The sequence below is a fragment of the Macrobrachium rosenbergii genome, chromosome 11 (assembly GCF_040412425.1).
Source record: "Macrobrachium rosenbergii isolate ZJJX-2024 chromosome 11, ASM4041242v1, whole genome shotgun sequence".
Classification (NCBI taxonomy): Eukaryota; Metazoa; Arthropoda; class Malacostraca; order Decapoda; family Palaemonidae; genus Macrobrachium; species Macrobrachium rosenbergii.
Window position 1 is genome coordinate 9143657 of NC_089751.1, and position 18478 is coordinate 9162134.

An 18478-nucleotide genomic window follows, 5' to 3' on the forward strand; every position below is an offset into this window, starting at 1 on the left:
ATGAATGCAGTATCCTTTAACGGAAATTATTAGATCTGATTTCAAACGGAATAATGATAACCAACAAAGATCTGTGGCTCAGAGACTATAATTATCTCAGTCTAATATTAACACAATGCTTCTATAATACCTTTTTAAATACAACTCTCATAATTATCTGCACTTCTTTGGCAGAAGATTAACAGTGCCTTGTACAGAGAAAAGATTAACATTTTAGATGATTTTTTGATAGCAAGGAGAGTAAAATTCATTATGACTCATTTCCATTTCCCTGGAATTGAAGCTAATTAGTTTAGTTCTTTAGTTCCTAAAAATAAAGTCTTTCACTGGCCTTAATGATTTTGGGAGTTTACACTGAAACAGTATATTTCCTCCTTTTTATGTGAAAATTGTCTAATTCATAGCTTATATATATGTTGTTTGACATTTTTCCTAAGTTTGCTAGAAGCGTTCTTATGACATATGTTGCGAAATTAGTAATCTTATTCCCTCCCTCTCCTAAATGCGAGAATGGTAGTTCATGACCAAAAATAGAGACATACGCAAGTAATTCTGACATGTCTCCGAATAGGCCATTCTCGTCCAACTCATGGACACCTAATTATTAAACATTTATTGAGTGAATGTCCAAAGTATAATCAGCAGCGAACATCAAGTTTTGGAAATAAATCGATCAGTGAAATTTTGTCCGAAACTTCACCAAATGAAAATTTTAGTTTAATTGACAAAATATAAATTAAAAAATATAAACTAAAACAAATCCTTCGGGCCAGCCCTGTGAAAGCTGATAATCAGCTCGGTGGTCTGGTAAAACTATTTTAATAATAATAATAATAATAATAATAATAATAATAATAATAATAATAATAATAATAATAATAATAATAATGCTGACTACATTCTACAATTCCAATAATTTCTAAATGTGTCTTTTTTTACTTTTGTTGACTTAACGTCTGAACGCCTGTGCTGGATAGGATCATCTGTTCCTTAGTTTACAATTCGGGTTTCACAATGAACGATGCAGTTCTTTTAAATTTTAGTCTAATATGGAAATTCCTGAATTATGGTGTAAGTGATACATCTTGAATTTAGTGACGATCTTGACATCCTTGATCATGGAACCTTAGTCTTTAAACTCAGAGAAAAGGGGAATTGGGGGAATATTTATTTGTACTGTTACTGATTCTTCATTAAATGCATTACAAAGAGTAGATAATAATCTCTGACGTTCCTTAGGGCAGTGTTCTTGGCCAACATTTATCTAAATCATTACACAAGATATGTAGTTTGCCCTAGGATACTAATATGTTGCTTAAGCACTGATCCCATCTCATGACTGTAGACCTGTAAATTGCTGATTTTCAAAACAGACAATTAGGCAAAAGTAAAATATGGTGCAGATTATATGGAATGAAGCTGAACGCTAACTATGCATTAATATCTCTGACACAATTGTATCATTATCTATGGTGCATCTCTACTAAACTGTGACCGGAAATAATAAGTGACAAGCCACAGTTACATAGATGAGCAAAACCTGTATTTTAAAACAATTCAAATCCAGAACTGATTAAAAATGGGAGTTCTCGACTGTTTGTACGGCGGTTCTCTTCAGGTGAAAAGGACGGTCGTGCAAACGGTAAGCTCCCGTTTTTAATTATTTGTTGAATTGTTTCAAAATACAGTTTTTGCTATTTTGATAATTGTGGATTTTCGCTTATTGTTTCGTTCACTCATTCACCCTGCTTTAATAAATTTTTCAAAATTCTTCGTAATCCTTTCCTTTAAGGCCTTCCCGGACTTTAGATTCCAACATGAAGTTCTGCATTTGCAAGTACAGTAAGTATACCAGTCCTGCCTTTTCTTTCATAAGGTTCAGTACCACACAGTTTTCCAGAAGTTTTGTTCATACTACAGCTAAATTATGGAATGGTATTCCCAGACGTACGTTTAAATCGTTGAAGTCTCAGACGCTCAAACAGAATGCAAATTCTTTTTAGTTTAAAAGGCTTTAACTATTCTAATATCAGTATTTATTACTTCATCCTTTTTTGTTTTTCTTTGTTATTACACTTGTATAATTTATTTTTTCTTTTGAAATTTGTTTTTTACATGCAAATGCTATTCCTATTACGGCCCTTGCACACACACACGTACACACACACACACATACATATATATATATATATATATATATATATATATATATATATATATATATATATATATATATATATATATATATAAACACTTCACCGTGTAGTCATCATTCTTAGAAATAGTATCTTGCCTTTCATCAAAATACCTTATAATATAATCGAAATGCATTCATGATGCAGCGAAGTGAATTACCAGGCTCCATCGGACTGTCACGCAATCCACCTATAAATTATTGCTAACAACCTGCTTGCTGAAAACATCTCTCATGAAAACGAACGGTTCTTAACATAACGTTTTTGCTCGTGCAATGAGCGTGAATGACCTCTCAGAATATCACACAAAGGCTGACTATATCTTTAATATCTTAACTCTCGATTCATCGCCATTACCAGAGATATAAAAAAAAGAGCTTGCTGATCATTATGAGAGAGAGAGAGAGAGAGAGAGAGAGAGAGAGAGAGAGAGAGAGAGAGAGATTTCTTTAACATCTACACATACCTCGGTTTCTCATCACACCTTTTTTTCTGTTTACGGTGAAATCCACCTTGGAAATTATATTTCACTATTACCACCGTCACTTGGCATTTAAAGGAACTTGGAAATTTCTGAAAAAATTTTATTGCGTTTTTTAATGAATTACGGTGGCATGACTGCAAAGAACATAATTTCTGAAGCGTTTTTCTTTAAAAGTAGTCCAGTCTCGTCTAATATTGCTAATATTTTCGAATGAAAGTTTTCCATTTTCTTAGATATCAATCGTGAACTTTGTTTTTAGCAACCAAGAAGCCGGATTATTATTATTATTATTATTATTATTATTATTATTATTATTATTATTATTATTATTATTATTATTATTATTATTATTATTATTATTATTATTATTATTATTATTCAGTAGATGAAACCTATTCATAAGGAACAAGCCCACCAAAGGGGCCATTGACTTGAAATTCAAGTTTCCAAGGAATATGGTGTTCATTAGGAAGAAGTAAGAGGAAGGGAAATACTGAAAGAAGAGATCTCACTTACTAAAAAAGATGAAATAAATTAATAAATTGATAAATATATAAAAATGTATTAAAATGCAAGGGGGATAGTATTAGGGTAGTAGTGAATTGCATCTTCGCTTGCATTTTTGAAGTTCCGATTGCATGACATGTTCCACAGCCCAACGGTGTGAGGAATAAAGAACCTCTGGAACTAAGAAGTTCGACAGCGAGGCACGTTTACTGCATATTGGTGCTGCTGTTCAGCAAATCTGGTTGCTCTCGTCAGATAAAGGGACCAGGGATCAACTGTGAATGTGAAAGATCTCTAATGAAATACAACTTATGAAAAAAGACCATCCGTCAATGGTCCAAGTCATAACTGCCACTATTAGGAAGTGGAAACCTACCACCACGAACCACTCTGTCTAAAAGAGATAAATCTCTGGCAGAAGCAGACATCCAAACCGTAGAACAGTATTCTAGTAAAGGAAATACAAATGACCTAAAATATGTTGCACTGACTTTCTCACTGTTATAAACATATGGGGCCTTACGAACAATACCTATCTTTCGTGCGGCATTTACCGAAACTTTCATTAGGCGTTTCTCGAAAGTTAGATGTGAGTCAAAAGTTACACCTAGAATAGTTAAAGCTTCAGACTCATTCAGGAAAGTGTACCATCCACCTGAAGGGGAGGATGGGGTGGGAAATCCGTACGAGATCTGCTATTCAATAGTGTTTTCGTTTTACTGAAGTTCAGCTTTATCTCCACCGATTACACCATTCCCTGATCTGGTCCATGTTCCGATTGAGGCTGAGGGCAGCTCCATTTCTCATAAGTAGAGACTTTACTACACCCACAAGTGTTGCATCATCGGCATACTGAACAATCTTGTTTTCCAGGCCAACAACCATATCACTTGCACATACTAAAAATAACAGTGGACCAAGAACGCACACACACGTGTAAATATACAGTATATATATATATATATATATATATATATATATATATATACACACACATATATATACATATACACACACACACACACACACACATATATATATATATATATATATATATATATATATATATATATATATATATATATATATATAATGTGCTTATGCGTCCACTTCTGCCTGCGTTTTTACTAGCGCGTTTGTGCTTGCTCTGTTTGCTTGAGAGGGAGGCAGAAAGAAGTAGATTTTAGAAGTGTTGTTTGCAATGCAACGCAATGCTACCTTCATTTCAACTTTCTTTCAAATTTCCGGTGAAGCTACATAAGGGCTTAGGCTAATAATCATAAGAAGAATTTATTATGAGTTTAATGGGGAGCAAACAGAAAACTCATTTATGTACAAGGACATATTTTTTGTTATTGACATGAAGTTCTGTAACTCATTCCACTAATTCAATAAGCTAGTGGGGTGTCTAATTTGACAAGGGAATAAACAAACAGAAAATATTTCGAATCATAATGATCACCGCAAATGTATGAGGCTCTGCTGTCTCAGTGTTACCAGTTGACTTTATTGGATTGCATGATATTTGTCCTTCTGGCAACATATACTACAAATATTTAACTGAGCGTTTTTTTTATTTGACGAATCGATCTCACCCTAACCCCTTTATTGTCAAATTAAGTAATTAACTCATGATGGTAATCTATTGGTGTATGTACAGAAGCGTTTAAAGAAATAAGTGACCAAATAAATTAAGTAAATTAGTGACGTTATAGAAAAACTATCGGTGGATCGATCGACAGAACAGCAAACTGAGAATGTAAAAAGACGTAACTTCGATGACGTAGAAAAAGGGGGTGGGGGGTTTCTTTTCATTCCTTATCCTTTGCTACTTTATATCTTGTACGCTGAGGACTCAAAAGTAACTTCAAAGTATAAAAAAAAAAATCGGATGTTTAAAGTTTCTACAAGAAAATTTTGCGTAGTAGGAAAAGAAAGCAAGATCATGGTAACAAAACTTAAAGAGGGAAATTATATTTTAATCTCAGAACTCAGAATTCCTTATAAATCGAACGATTGCTGTATCGTTACGGCTAAGGTCTGCTTATTTTTATTCCTTTTCCGGCCCCGACCCCTAAATAGCAAAGGTGGTGATTTCTTATTCAAATATCCTGATCACAGCCACTGGAGTGATTATTATTATCATTATCATATACACTACTATGACTATCATTATTTTTTTATTATTAATACCATTATTACATAGAGGTAGACACAGGAAAGGCTGGTAAAAACAGACTCAGTCCTGAAGGAAAAGTGTGATTCGAGTAGTTTCTGCACTCAAGATATGAAAAAAAGTTAAGTATATATTAGTTTAACCAGACCACTGAGCTGATTAAAAGCTCTCCTAGGGCTAGCCCGAAGGATTAGATTTATTTTACGTGGCTAAGAACCAACTGGTTACCTAGCAACGGGACCTACAGCTTATTGTGGAATCCGAACCACATTATGACGAGAAATGAATTTCTCTCACCAGAAATAAATTCCTCTAATTCTTCATTGGCCGGTCGGAGAGTCGAACTCTGGGCCAACAGCGTGCTAGCCGAAAGCTCTACCCACCCCTCCAATGAAGAACTCTGAAAGTATAAACTATAAAAAATACGGTGGTTATTTGATTCAGGAATTATCGAAGAAATACGAGATCTATATTATCAAAATGAATGACATGAAAAAAAAGAATGATCAAACTGGTTGAACCTTGAACTAGTAATTGCCCCTCAGTAATTGTGGGATTGTGAAGGATGGCAGTGTATAGCATAGCTGAGAGAGATGAGGTGTGCATTCAGTAAGACCATGTTGTTAATTCTCACAGAAATACTTATAATACAAGCCTTAGGAGCAGAACGTACGGGAGAGTAGAAGTGAATCCATGTTTGAAGAGTAGGGTTATTTATTAGAAAGAAAGCTTTTAGGAAAAAAAGAGCTATGATAATACTAGGCCATACGAGAGGAAGAAGCTATGCATATTTCATATTCAAGTATTGTCTTCTGGGAATTTAAGATATACTCTCTCATTTCCTTACTTTCTATTTTACTCTCTCTGATCTGCATAATTATTTCTATTATTTGATTTCTATTATTTGATTTTTTGTGTGGGAATTATTCCATATACAATATTAAGGTGAGTACTCAAATCACTTAGAGTAATTCTTAGAAACTTTCCTAAGTAGTGTTATTTGATATTCATGTCATATTCCGTCTATTCTCTCTTTTGAGATATCATGTTGTTTGAATGCCAGAAAAAAATGAAATAACGTTGCGACGGAGAAACTGTCAAGAAAAGGGCCTGTGTTGTTATAAAAGCTGTTTTAATAGTGTATATCTTGCTAGAACGCTCTCTTAAGCATTTTTGTTTCATAGAAGTCGTTGTTTCTATTTTAATCACTATATTTCTGGTGAAAATTCGTTTCTGCAGCTCGAGGGATCTTTTCCTGTTTAGGTTAACTATGTCACCATATCTGGACGGAGAACTCCCTCAAGAGAAGGAATTACCTTTCCAAATAAGTGGTGATAAAGTCTCTCCGGCATTTTGCTGTTGACCATATGGACAAACACGGATAAATATCTCTCCTTCAAATCTGAAGGGAGAGCCATTTCAAATGCACAGATTACAAACAACCACATTCTAACAATAAGTACTCAAAAGGATTTTCATGGACCATCAACACGTTCATGCTAATCAGGCAACCCTCACATAATCCCATTAGGGTTTGCATTATATTAAGAGCCAGATTCCACTACTCTCTCGGTCCATTCCGGTACGGTACGGGATAAGGAGCGATTCTGGCGGTACATTTGCATATTGTTAGAATAACAGATGGAAATAAAATCACCTTCGACCTGGCGGTTAACCTACGAGAGAGAGAGAGAGAGAGAGAGAGAGAGAGAGAGAGAGAGAGAGAGAGAGAGAGAGAGAGAGAGACTGTAACAGCAGTTTAAAACTCTCATGATAAGTGGTTTTAAGGAAAATATTCATAAATGATAGTTCCTATCCCTATAAAATGAATTCGGGATGCAATGGTTTAAGTTTGTGATAAGAGAATTTCGAATTCACCAATCTGTTTAGCTCTTTCAGTATTTTCTGTCCACTTTTTCACTATCATTAATCTTATTTTCCTTAAGTACACGAGAAAATAGCAGAATAGTCCTCAGTAAAACTTAAGATTACACATGCCCTAAAATTATGAACAAATTCTAAAATTTCCAATATTTCATTATTATTTCATACGATCGTTATGTATGAAGCCCAATCTGAACTGAAATACTGTAAAAAACGTGTTTTAACATATTTGGAAATACTGTCCTAATCTCGTTTGAACAAGAAAATGATCAAATTATCAAATTATTTTGTTTATGATTTATTTCTTTCCTAACTTTCCTCCAGAATTAACATTTTCATCACTAAATACATTTATGGCCTATCGCTCTATACAAAGTTAAACTAACTAAGATATTAATACTCACTACGGAAAGGGACTTTTTTTAAGACTGAGAACTATTTCTCTTTGGTGAAAGAACAGGATAAAATCAAATATAATGTCACAAGATAAAGAAAAGGTCGTTATTCAAGGAATATATCATTATATAAGAAAACTGCAAAACAGAACGTAGATGATGGGCGAACTACAGTACATTTCAGGATAATATATCGTGTGTTATTGCTGCGTTGATGAAAAGACAATGATTAACTATTATCCAAAATATCGTACTTCAAGTTCTCCCCTTACCATGAAAATAATGTCCTCTTGTGGTATGACTGTACATAAAAAGAAAGAGTGGGGTTATCTGGTGCCCAGGCTGCCTAGGATAGTGAAAAAAAAAATTACTTGAGTTGTTATATGAAGCATCTAGTAAACCTCACGCTATGCAGCTCAGTAAGCAAAAACTCGTGAGTTTATTTGCAAACTCATAGTCTGAATTAAATGAGCGACTTGCTTGCAATGTCTCGTTCACTGATGAACTTGAAAAAAAGAACACAGAATGTTAGGTTCGAACTGGTATTTGGAAAATTCTGAATAAAGTTTAAATTGTGACTAGATGCTAAATGCCAAAGGAATGTTAGGCTCTCTCTGAAATCGCATGGATTACGAAAAGCTACGATCCATTTATTTGATAAGAATCACAAACTTACATAAACAAATGGTTGATTAAAATTCTGGAAACTGACGTTTTTTGACAATCCAGTCAACCATCTCAGTATTGTATACATTGAAACATACTGTTCATTAGTCTCCATTACCCAAGTAAGAATCTATCAACACAAAGTGAATGATACCAATACTCTTTTTATTTATAAAGCAGAGAAACAAAAGACATACACTAATGTCATCCTTATATCGTGTGTGAGTTTTTGTGTGTGCGTGTGTGTGTTTGTCCGTTTTCAGCAAAACATTACCTCGGAGAGTATTAAAATTTCCGCCCACTTTCTCTCAAAACAGGCAGCATGGCAGTTTGTTGACGAGGGCTTAACAAACAAGACTGATCTTTCCATAGAAACATTAGAAAGGTGCTGTTACATTAATTTGCGATGTGAAAAGAGCATAAATCGATACGCAATTAAAGTGTGAAGGTAATGTATTGAATACTTGATTGAGAATTATGGTAAGGGTACATTAAATGAACAACATTGGTATCACGAAGGACTATCCAGGGTCGTGAACTAGTTCAAGGTAATCTATGAAACAATCTGTTATTAAAAAATACTCTAGCTAAGAGTAATGATATTCCTTGGAAATTTACAAAGATCTACTTCAAACATAAAGTTTCAGTAAATGCAGCATACTTAAATATGATAGTAAGCCATATTTTATTCAGGCAGTGGTTCTTAAAACTTATTTAAGAAAGCGTACATTTTACTAGAGTTACCTCTTTGGTTGGTACCTGTCTGTTATACCCAAGCAGTAGGCTGACTGGAACATTATACAGGCCAAGATTTATTTTTTTTATCATAAGGTAAAAAGTTATCTCTTTAAGTGTTAAAAATATTCTCCGCTATATTTTCTGCATTTGTTTATTTCCTGTTAGACTTTGTACTTTTTTTTTTTTTTTATTATTGCTACAGTTAATGATTTCCCATAGCTATCCTCTCTCTCTTTCTCTCTCTCTCTCTCAATGTATTTTCAAGAATGACTATTATTAAACACTCTCATGTAATTTCTCTCTCTCTCTCTCTCTCTCAATGTATTTTCAAGAATGACTATTATTAAACACTCTCATGTAATTTCTCATTTCTCTCTCTCTCTCTCTCTCTCTCTCTCTCTCTCTCTCTCTCTCTCTCTCAATATATTTTCAAGAATGACTTATTAAACACTCTCATGTAATTTATCCTTTTATTATTCTTTCATCCATACTAAACAGCGCCAGAAAGTACCTGCGTTCCTAGTACAAGACTGTTTACCGTTCAAGTATGCATTTGACTTGCATTTCGATTTTTAGTATTTTCTGCCCCCGAGTGTAATGTCCTCGATTTCAGGGAACGTTAGAAATGATGACAAAATAAAAAAAAAACTGGAAGGCTACAGAACCTTATTTATAGCTCATAAACACAAGACTTTATTGCAAAATACTAATGGCCGTGTCGCCGGTCAAACAAGGCCAATGTGTGTTCCGTGGACATAGTGAAATTTTTTAACTTCAAAAAAAAAAATCAGAATAACTAGCTTTCTCTCGCACACATATATATATATATATATATATATATATATATATATATATATATATATATATATATATATATATATATATATATATATATATATATATATATATATATATATCCATGCATGCTGAATTAAGATGAACCTCTTGTACAAAAATTTCCACAACAGTCGATGAATTATATTTTTATACTCAAACTCCACGCTCACTCTGCCATTCACTTTGCTCTCTCTCATGCTACCTAAAATTTCACGAGCCTATGACTATACACCTTCTCCACATGACCATAACCTTTCAATAGACTATGTTGCAGCCTTTCATCCATAGAAGCCTTTTTGCCCCTCCATTTCCCTACATACTATATGCAAATAACCCAATAACTTAAACCCCTTTTATTTCATTTGCATTCAAAATCCACATACTTATGTTCAGCAATCCTTTTTTACTAATTCCACTGATTCAAATTTCGGCTTCCACAGCCACTTTCCTTCATTACAAGCTTTCTTCGTATACCTCTTGTTCCCTTCCTCCCTTCGCCTGTTCTGAAACTTCTCTCATCCAGTCATCATCATCCGTTGCATTTTTCTCCAAATATTTAAAAGTTAACAATTACATTCTTTCATAATCCATGTTAACATCACTTCCTCTTTTGTAATGGCTATCATTTCCCATCATAAACTTATTCCTGTGCATTTTTACTCTAAACTTTATCATCTTTCACACACTGTCAAATTGTTCCACTACTGTTTGTATTTACTATACCTAAATAGCCATGTACCATATGCAGATATCAGTCCTCCCACACTCCATTAATATCTACCATTTCTTTTCCCACGCTTTCTCGACTACATCTAAAGTCCTTTTAGACTTAATCATTTCACTTCATCTCGAAAGATATTTCCCAGAAATGGAGACACATCACAATCACTGAGTCAGATCTAGTACAGAAAATAAGCCACTATCTCGTCCGCTTATTATAGTGCATATTCATTTTCATCCTAAATTCTTTAAGTTAATATCAATAAATTACCTTTATACCGCTGATCTTTAGAACCATCCTTAATGCACCTTTATTAACTTAATCATAAACTTTTCCTTTGACTTCCCGCATCATTCATTAACAAAAAGACATAACATTTCTTTTTCTAAGGCAACTTTCATGCCAAACCAGTCACTCTCCTGCGTATTTATTCTAATATAACTTGCTTCTATGGCATTTAAAACTTTCAACAATAACTTACATTTTATGGCATACAATCTCAGCCCGTCTCAAATGGCTTCTATATCAATGCATCAAGAAGTTTTCTAGGTTCCTGTATACAATAGAATTTTCTATTCAAGGGATTAAGGTGACATCATATATATATATATATATATATATATATATATATATATATATATATATATATATATATATATATATATATATATATATATATATATATATATATTATTATATATATATATATTACTTATCTATCTATCTATTACCTATCTATCAGTGTTTGTGTTTAGCTGTGTTTGTTCGTGTGCGAGTGTTTTGTGTGGTTAATTCAAATATCAAAGGCTGCATTTTGATGGAACACCTTCATTTATTCAAAACAGTTCCAGGACATTGTCGGACAACTTGAAGTAAACATCTAACAACGTCAACAGACGCTGTCATCGATTTACAAAATACGCCAGTTATCGCAGTGCATCAACAGGCGCTCCACTGCTTCAGTGCTTCATCGACTACAATGGCTTCATGATTTCCTGTTCTAATTGGGAAGTACTTTAAGACAATTGCAACATCAATCTCATCGCTGAACATTTTACTTTTTAGTTAAAGCTGTACTATAAAACACATGCCTAATATTTTTACCGGTACAAAAAGTCTCTTTAGAAAATGGATTTCCATGCTGCTTTTTTCTTGTTAATTGTACCTCTCGTAACTGCCTGGAAATATGAGAATGTTACAAGGTTCCTTAAAGCTTATGGTGAGAAACTGGAGGTGGAGAATATTTTGGTGCTGAGGATGGACAAAGGTAAGTTAAAGTCGAGTACTTATGAATAACATAATGTTACATAAATTATAAAACGTATACGGGAAAAAATCCATTTATATCCAATTACGGTATACCGCTTCTTACAGGTCACGAGTTAACGTTCCTGTACCAGACTTTTCGATGGCTTTATTTGAAAGCTGTTCATGATATCCAAAAAGTTGCTTGCTGAAATTCTTTATTTTGTACCAAGTCGATTTCAAATTCAGTTATAGCATCTTACTCAAAATTATTAAACTAATACTCAGTATTTTAATTTTTAAGGAACTTCAGTTTCAGAAAAGAAAACTCAGTTTTAAACTGAGTTTCTTATTTATAATATCTTAGAAGTTAACTGTCCACATACAGTGTCTACTTAATGAAATTCAGAATATATCCTGGAAAAGGGTACAGGTTGTGCTGCAAAACAGAATTTACTATAATGAACAAAATTCTGTTATATATTAGTATAAAATTATAAATGGAATTCTGGTGAAAAACAAACGTAATTTTTAATTCCTAATTGCTTTTCACGAAATATGAGATATTCCTTGTCCTTTCTACTAAAGTAAAAAAAAAAAAAAAGGACTTGGTAAGTTTGACGAGGTAATGATTTAGGTAGCAGACAAAAACGACATATTTTCCAAAAGAATTTTGATTAATGGTAATTTGTTAATTAGAATTTAAAAGCTTACTTGCATTACAATACACGGTGTTTGCGCTTCGTCATAAAAAAATTAATTAAAATTAAGAAAACAAAAGAATATAGCTTGTCTGGTAAATTATTATTGCTGGAAGTGTGGGTGATATGAAAACTACGCACCATTATCAAAATTGGGAGGTCCATTATCTCTATAAGGAATAATCAATGAATGCTGAAGAAAAATCATATTTCGATATATAACAGCTCCTCATTTAATATCATATACATGAATAAATGAAGAGAAAAGAATAATGCTGATGAATTTCAACATTCTAATTTACCTAAATGTCAACAGAAATTGTTGCTACCATTCCCCCTCTCTTAGCCATCTGCTCGCTATGAAATTAAAAATTAACTGAAATGATGTTTAATTGCTGGTCTTTTATTACTTAGTTACCATAGCTTCATATAACAAAACAAACCGGTATGTGTGTGTGTTTGTGTACGGGGCATTCTGAACATTTTATCAACTTGTGACCTGACTTTGGGCATTATTTTCAGATCAGTTATGGAATAACGTAGCAGAGAAAGTGTTTCGTTTTCTCCTGAGCAATTCATTCTCATATTCATCGATAAGTCCAGTCTTCTTCGAAGAAAAAAATATTATCTCAGAAAAAGGAACAGAAGTATCATCATTAAATGCAACTATGGAAGTTGGAAATCCTCTGTCTTTAATTACCGACTCATTCCAAATGAGAACTCTGATCGTAGCTCCGATGTTTTCATCGTATCAAGGTTCTTTTCTTGAAAAGGTGGGTAATATGTTCGTAATGAGTAATGTGCATTTATGAAGTATGCGAATAGGGCTTAAGTTGAACACTGCTGCATATAGGTTTATGACGTCATCGTGTAAGATGCATATAAATAACCAGAATATTATAAAATCAATCATAAATTTCAATAGATTTTTGTGTTCAGCATATCATGGAAGTCCGAACTAATATTATAACTACTTAGCATTGTTTCGGGGATAAATAATTAATGATTAACTTACATACGCATATAATATAAATATTGCAAAGTTATGAATCGCTTATGAATAACTAACCACGAAAAATCCAAGCAAAACATTACATACATACATGCACACACATGTAAATGTGTATGACTATTTATCACATCACCGTGATTCATATACAATCAGAAAGCTACAAACGTCGCTAATATCCAATTCAATCTACCTCGGAAATAATATATTTTCATATATGTTTACCGAAGGGGAATTTTTAGTTGATAATAAGTCCACCGTCCCGTGTGGTCGAACCAGCGACGGACGAGGAATCAAGACTACAGTGACGCACTAACGCAGTCGGCCACAAGATAGGTATATGTGAATACCATCTCCCATCAACTCACCCGTCGAACTCAGGTGTTTTGCATTTGGAGACGATATTCACCCACCTCTGCCATGTTGACCGTGTAGTGCGTTTGTCGACGTGTAGCCATATTATGACTATTTATCACATCACCGTGATTCATACAATCAATCAAAACTACAAACGTCCTTTAATATCAATTCGCTCTACTCGAAATAATATTTTTTCATATATGTTGGCGAAGAAATTTTTTGTTGATAATAAATCGTCCACAGTGACGCATGGGGCCGAACCAGTCCTGACGGACGAAATCAGGACTACAGTGACGCACTAACGCAGTCGGCCACACTGTAGTCCTGATTCCTCGTCCGTCGCTGGTTCGACCCCACGGACGGTGGACTTATTATCAACTAAAAATTCCTCGGTAACATATATGAAAATATATTATTTCGAGGTAGATGCAATTGACATTAAAGGACGTTTGTAGCTTTCTGATTGTATATGAATCACGGTGATGTGATAAATAGTCATAATATGGCTTACGATTTCCACAAACGCACTGCACGGTCAACATGGCAGAGGTGGGTGGATATCGCTCAAATGCAAAACACCTGAGTTCGACGGGTGAGTTGATGGAGATGGTATTCACTTATACCTCTCTTGTGGCCGACCGACGAGTAGCGCCACTGTAGTCCTGATTCCTCGTCCGTCGCTGGTTCGACCTTCACGACAGTGGACTTATTGTCAACTAAAAATTCCTTCGGTAACATATATGAAAATATGTTATTTCCGAGGTAGAGCGAATTGGATATTAAAGGACGTTTGTAGCTTTCATTGTATATGAATCACGGTGATGTGATATATAGTCATAATATGGTTACGCATATGCACAAACGCAGACCGCACGTCAACATGGCAGAGGTGGGTGGATATCGCTCAAATGCAAAACACCTGAGTTCGATGGGTGAGTTGATGGGAGATGGTACTCACTTACACCTCTCTTGTGGCCGACTGCGTTAGTGCATCACTGTAGTCCTGATTCCTCGTCCGTCGCTGGTTCGACCCCACGGGACAGTGGACTTATTATCAACTAAAAAATTCCCCTTCGGTAACATATATGAAAATATATTATTTCCGAGGTAGAGCGAATTGGATATTAAAGGACGTTTGTAGCTTTCTGATTGTATATGAATCACGGTGATGTGATAAATAGTCATAATATGGCTACGTGCGACAAACGCACTACACGGTCAACATGGCAGAGGTGGGTGGATATCGTCTCCAAATGCAAAACACCTGAGTTCGACGGGTGAGTTGATGGGAGATGGTATTCACTTATACCTCTCTTGTGGCCGACTTCGTTAGTGCGTCACTGTAGTCCTGATTCCTCGTCCGTCGCTGGTTCGACCCCACGGGACGGTGGACTTATTATCAACTAAAAATTCCCCTTCGGTAACATATATGAAAATATATTATTTCCGAGTAGAGCGAATGGATATTAAAGGACGTTTGTAGCTTTCTGATTATATATGAATCACGGTGATGTGATAAATAGTCATAATATGGCTACGTGCGACAAACGCACTACACGGTCAACATGGCAGAGGTGGGTGGATATCGTCTCCAAATGCAAAACACCTGAGTTCGACGGGTGAGTTGATGGGAGATGGTATTCACTTATACCTCTCTTGTGGCCGACTGCGTTAGTGCATCACTGTAGTCCTGATTCCTCGTCCGTCGCTGTTTCGACCCCACGGGACGGTGGACTTATTATCAACTAAAAAAATTCCACTTCGGTAACATATATGAAAATATATTATTTCCGAGGTAGAGCGAATTGGATATTAAAGGACGTTTGTAGCTTTCTGATTGTATATGAATCACGGTGATGTGATAAATAGTCATAATATGGCTCGTGCGACAAAACGCACTACACGTCAACATGGCAGAGGTGGGTGGATATCGTCTCCAAATGCAAAACACCTGGAGTTCGACGGGTGAGTTGATGGGAGATGGTATTCACTTATACCTCTCTTTGTGGCCGACTTCGTTAGTGCGTCACTGTAGTCCTGATTCCTCGTCCGTCGCTGGTTCGACCGGGGACGGTGGACTTATTATCAACTAAAAAATTCCCCTTCGGTAACATATATGAAAATATATTATTTCCGGTAAAGAGCGAATTGGATATTAAAGGACGTTTGTAGCTTTCTGATTGTATATGAATCACGGTGATGTGATAAATAGTCATAATATGGCTACGTCGACAAACGCGACTACACGGTCAACATGGCAGAGGTGGGTGGATATCGTCTCCAAATGCAAAACACCTGAGTTCGACTGGTGAGTTGATGGGAGATGGTATTCACTTATACCTCTCTTGTGGCCGACTTCGTTAGTGCGTCACTGTAGTCCTGATTCCTCGTCCGTCGCTGGTTCGACCCCACGGGACGGTGGACTTATTATCAACTAAAAAAATTCCCCTTCGGTAACATATATGAAAATATATTATTTCCGAGGTAGAGCGAATTGGATATTAAAGGACGTTTGTAGCTTTCTGATTGCATATGAATCACGGTGATGTGATAAATAGTCATAATATGGCTACGTGCGACAAACGCACTACACGGTCAACATGGCAGAGGTGGGTGGATATCGTCTCCAAATGCAAAACACCTGAGTTCGACGGGTGAGTTGATGGGAGATGGTATTCACTTATACCTCTCTTGTGGCCGACTGCGTTAGTGCGTCACTGTAGTCCTGATTCCTCGTCCGTCGCTGGCTCGACCCCACAGGATGGTGGACTTATTATCAACTAAAAAAATTCCCCTTCGGTAACATATATGAAAATATATTATTTCAAGTAGAGCGAATTGGATATTAAAGGACGTTTGTAGTTTTCTGATTGTGTATATATATATATATATATATATATATATATATATATATATATATATATATATATATATATATATATATATATATATATATATATATATATATATATATATATATATATATATATATATATATATATATATATATATATATATATATATATATATATATATATATATATATATATATATATAGATATAAATATATATATATATATATATATATATATATATATATATATATATATATATATATATATATATATATATATATATATATAGATATATAATATATATATATATATATATATATATATATATATATATATATATATATAGATATAAATATATATATATATATATATATATATATATATATATATAGATATAAATATATATATATATATATATATATATATATATATATATATATAGATATAAATATATATATATATATATATATATATATATATATATATATATATATATATATAATATAAATATATATATATATATATATATATATATATATATATATATATATATATATATATATTATATATATATATATATTACAAAGTGAATAAATAAGAGATGAGTTGTAGGTCCTGATCAGTTTCAGTTTTATTTCCAAGCCATTGACGAAGAATTGATACATAGTGTTAGAAATCACAATATACTCTCAAGGGACAATACCGGCTAACATGCAGACCCGACGAGACTACAAGTCCATACCTGACAGGTGTTGGGAGAGGGGCGAAAAAACTCATCAGTACTCTACCCCCAAACTGTGTTTACAAATAATGCTTTTTCCATACATCTCTACTGCCTTCCTTAAAATTTAAAAATTTTACAGATTTATTTTGAAATTTAGAAGAAATTTGTGACATGTTTAAATATTAATAAAGGCAGCAGAAATGTATGGAAAAAGGATTATCATATTTGTAAACAAAGTTCAGGGATGCAGTGGGGCTAATGGTTTTTTTAACCCCCGACACCTGTCAGATATGGACTTGTAGCCTCCTGCGGTTTGTATGTTTGACGGTATTGAGATTTCTACCAACCACTAGCTCTGTTAAGTTTTGAAGCCACTCCATTGACACCTGTCAGTGGTGGATCTGTAGTCTCTAACGGTTGTGTATGTTCATTTGTACTGCCTCTGAATACTGTAATTTCTAACACTATATATCAGTTCTTCATCAATGACTAGGAAAGAAAGTCGAAACCGGTCAGGACCAACATCCCATCTCTTATATTTTCACTTGTGGTAATGTGTAATAAACGAGTCACATGTTCAAGTGATTTTATATATATATATATATATATATATATATATATAAATTAAGTATACCTTAGTTTTACCAGACCACTTGAGCTGATTAACAGCTCTCCTAGGGCTGGCCCAAAGGTTTAGACTTATTTTACGTGGCTAAGAACCAATTGGTTACTTAACAACGGACCTACAGCTTATTGTGGAATCCGAACCACATTATAGCGAGAAATTAATATTTATCACCAGAAATAAATTCTCTAACTCTTTCATCAGCCGGCCGGGGGAATTGAACTCAGGCCCATCGAGTGACAGTCTGAAGCTCAACCTGACTCAGCCAACAAAGGGATATATATATATATATATATATATATATATATATATATATATATATATATATACATATATTTATATATTTATATATATAC

At 34.1% G+C, this 18478-nt stretch overlaps 1 long non-coding RNA gene across 1 annotated transcript in view; it reads right to left on the reverse strand.

Moving 5' to 3' along the window:
• Positions 1–18478, reverse strand: part of LOC136843127 (uncharacterized) — a 569863-nt gene that overhangs the window by 1018 nt on the left and 550367 nt on the right. The gene's annotated exons all lie outside the window — the stretch shown is intronic.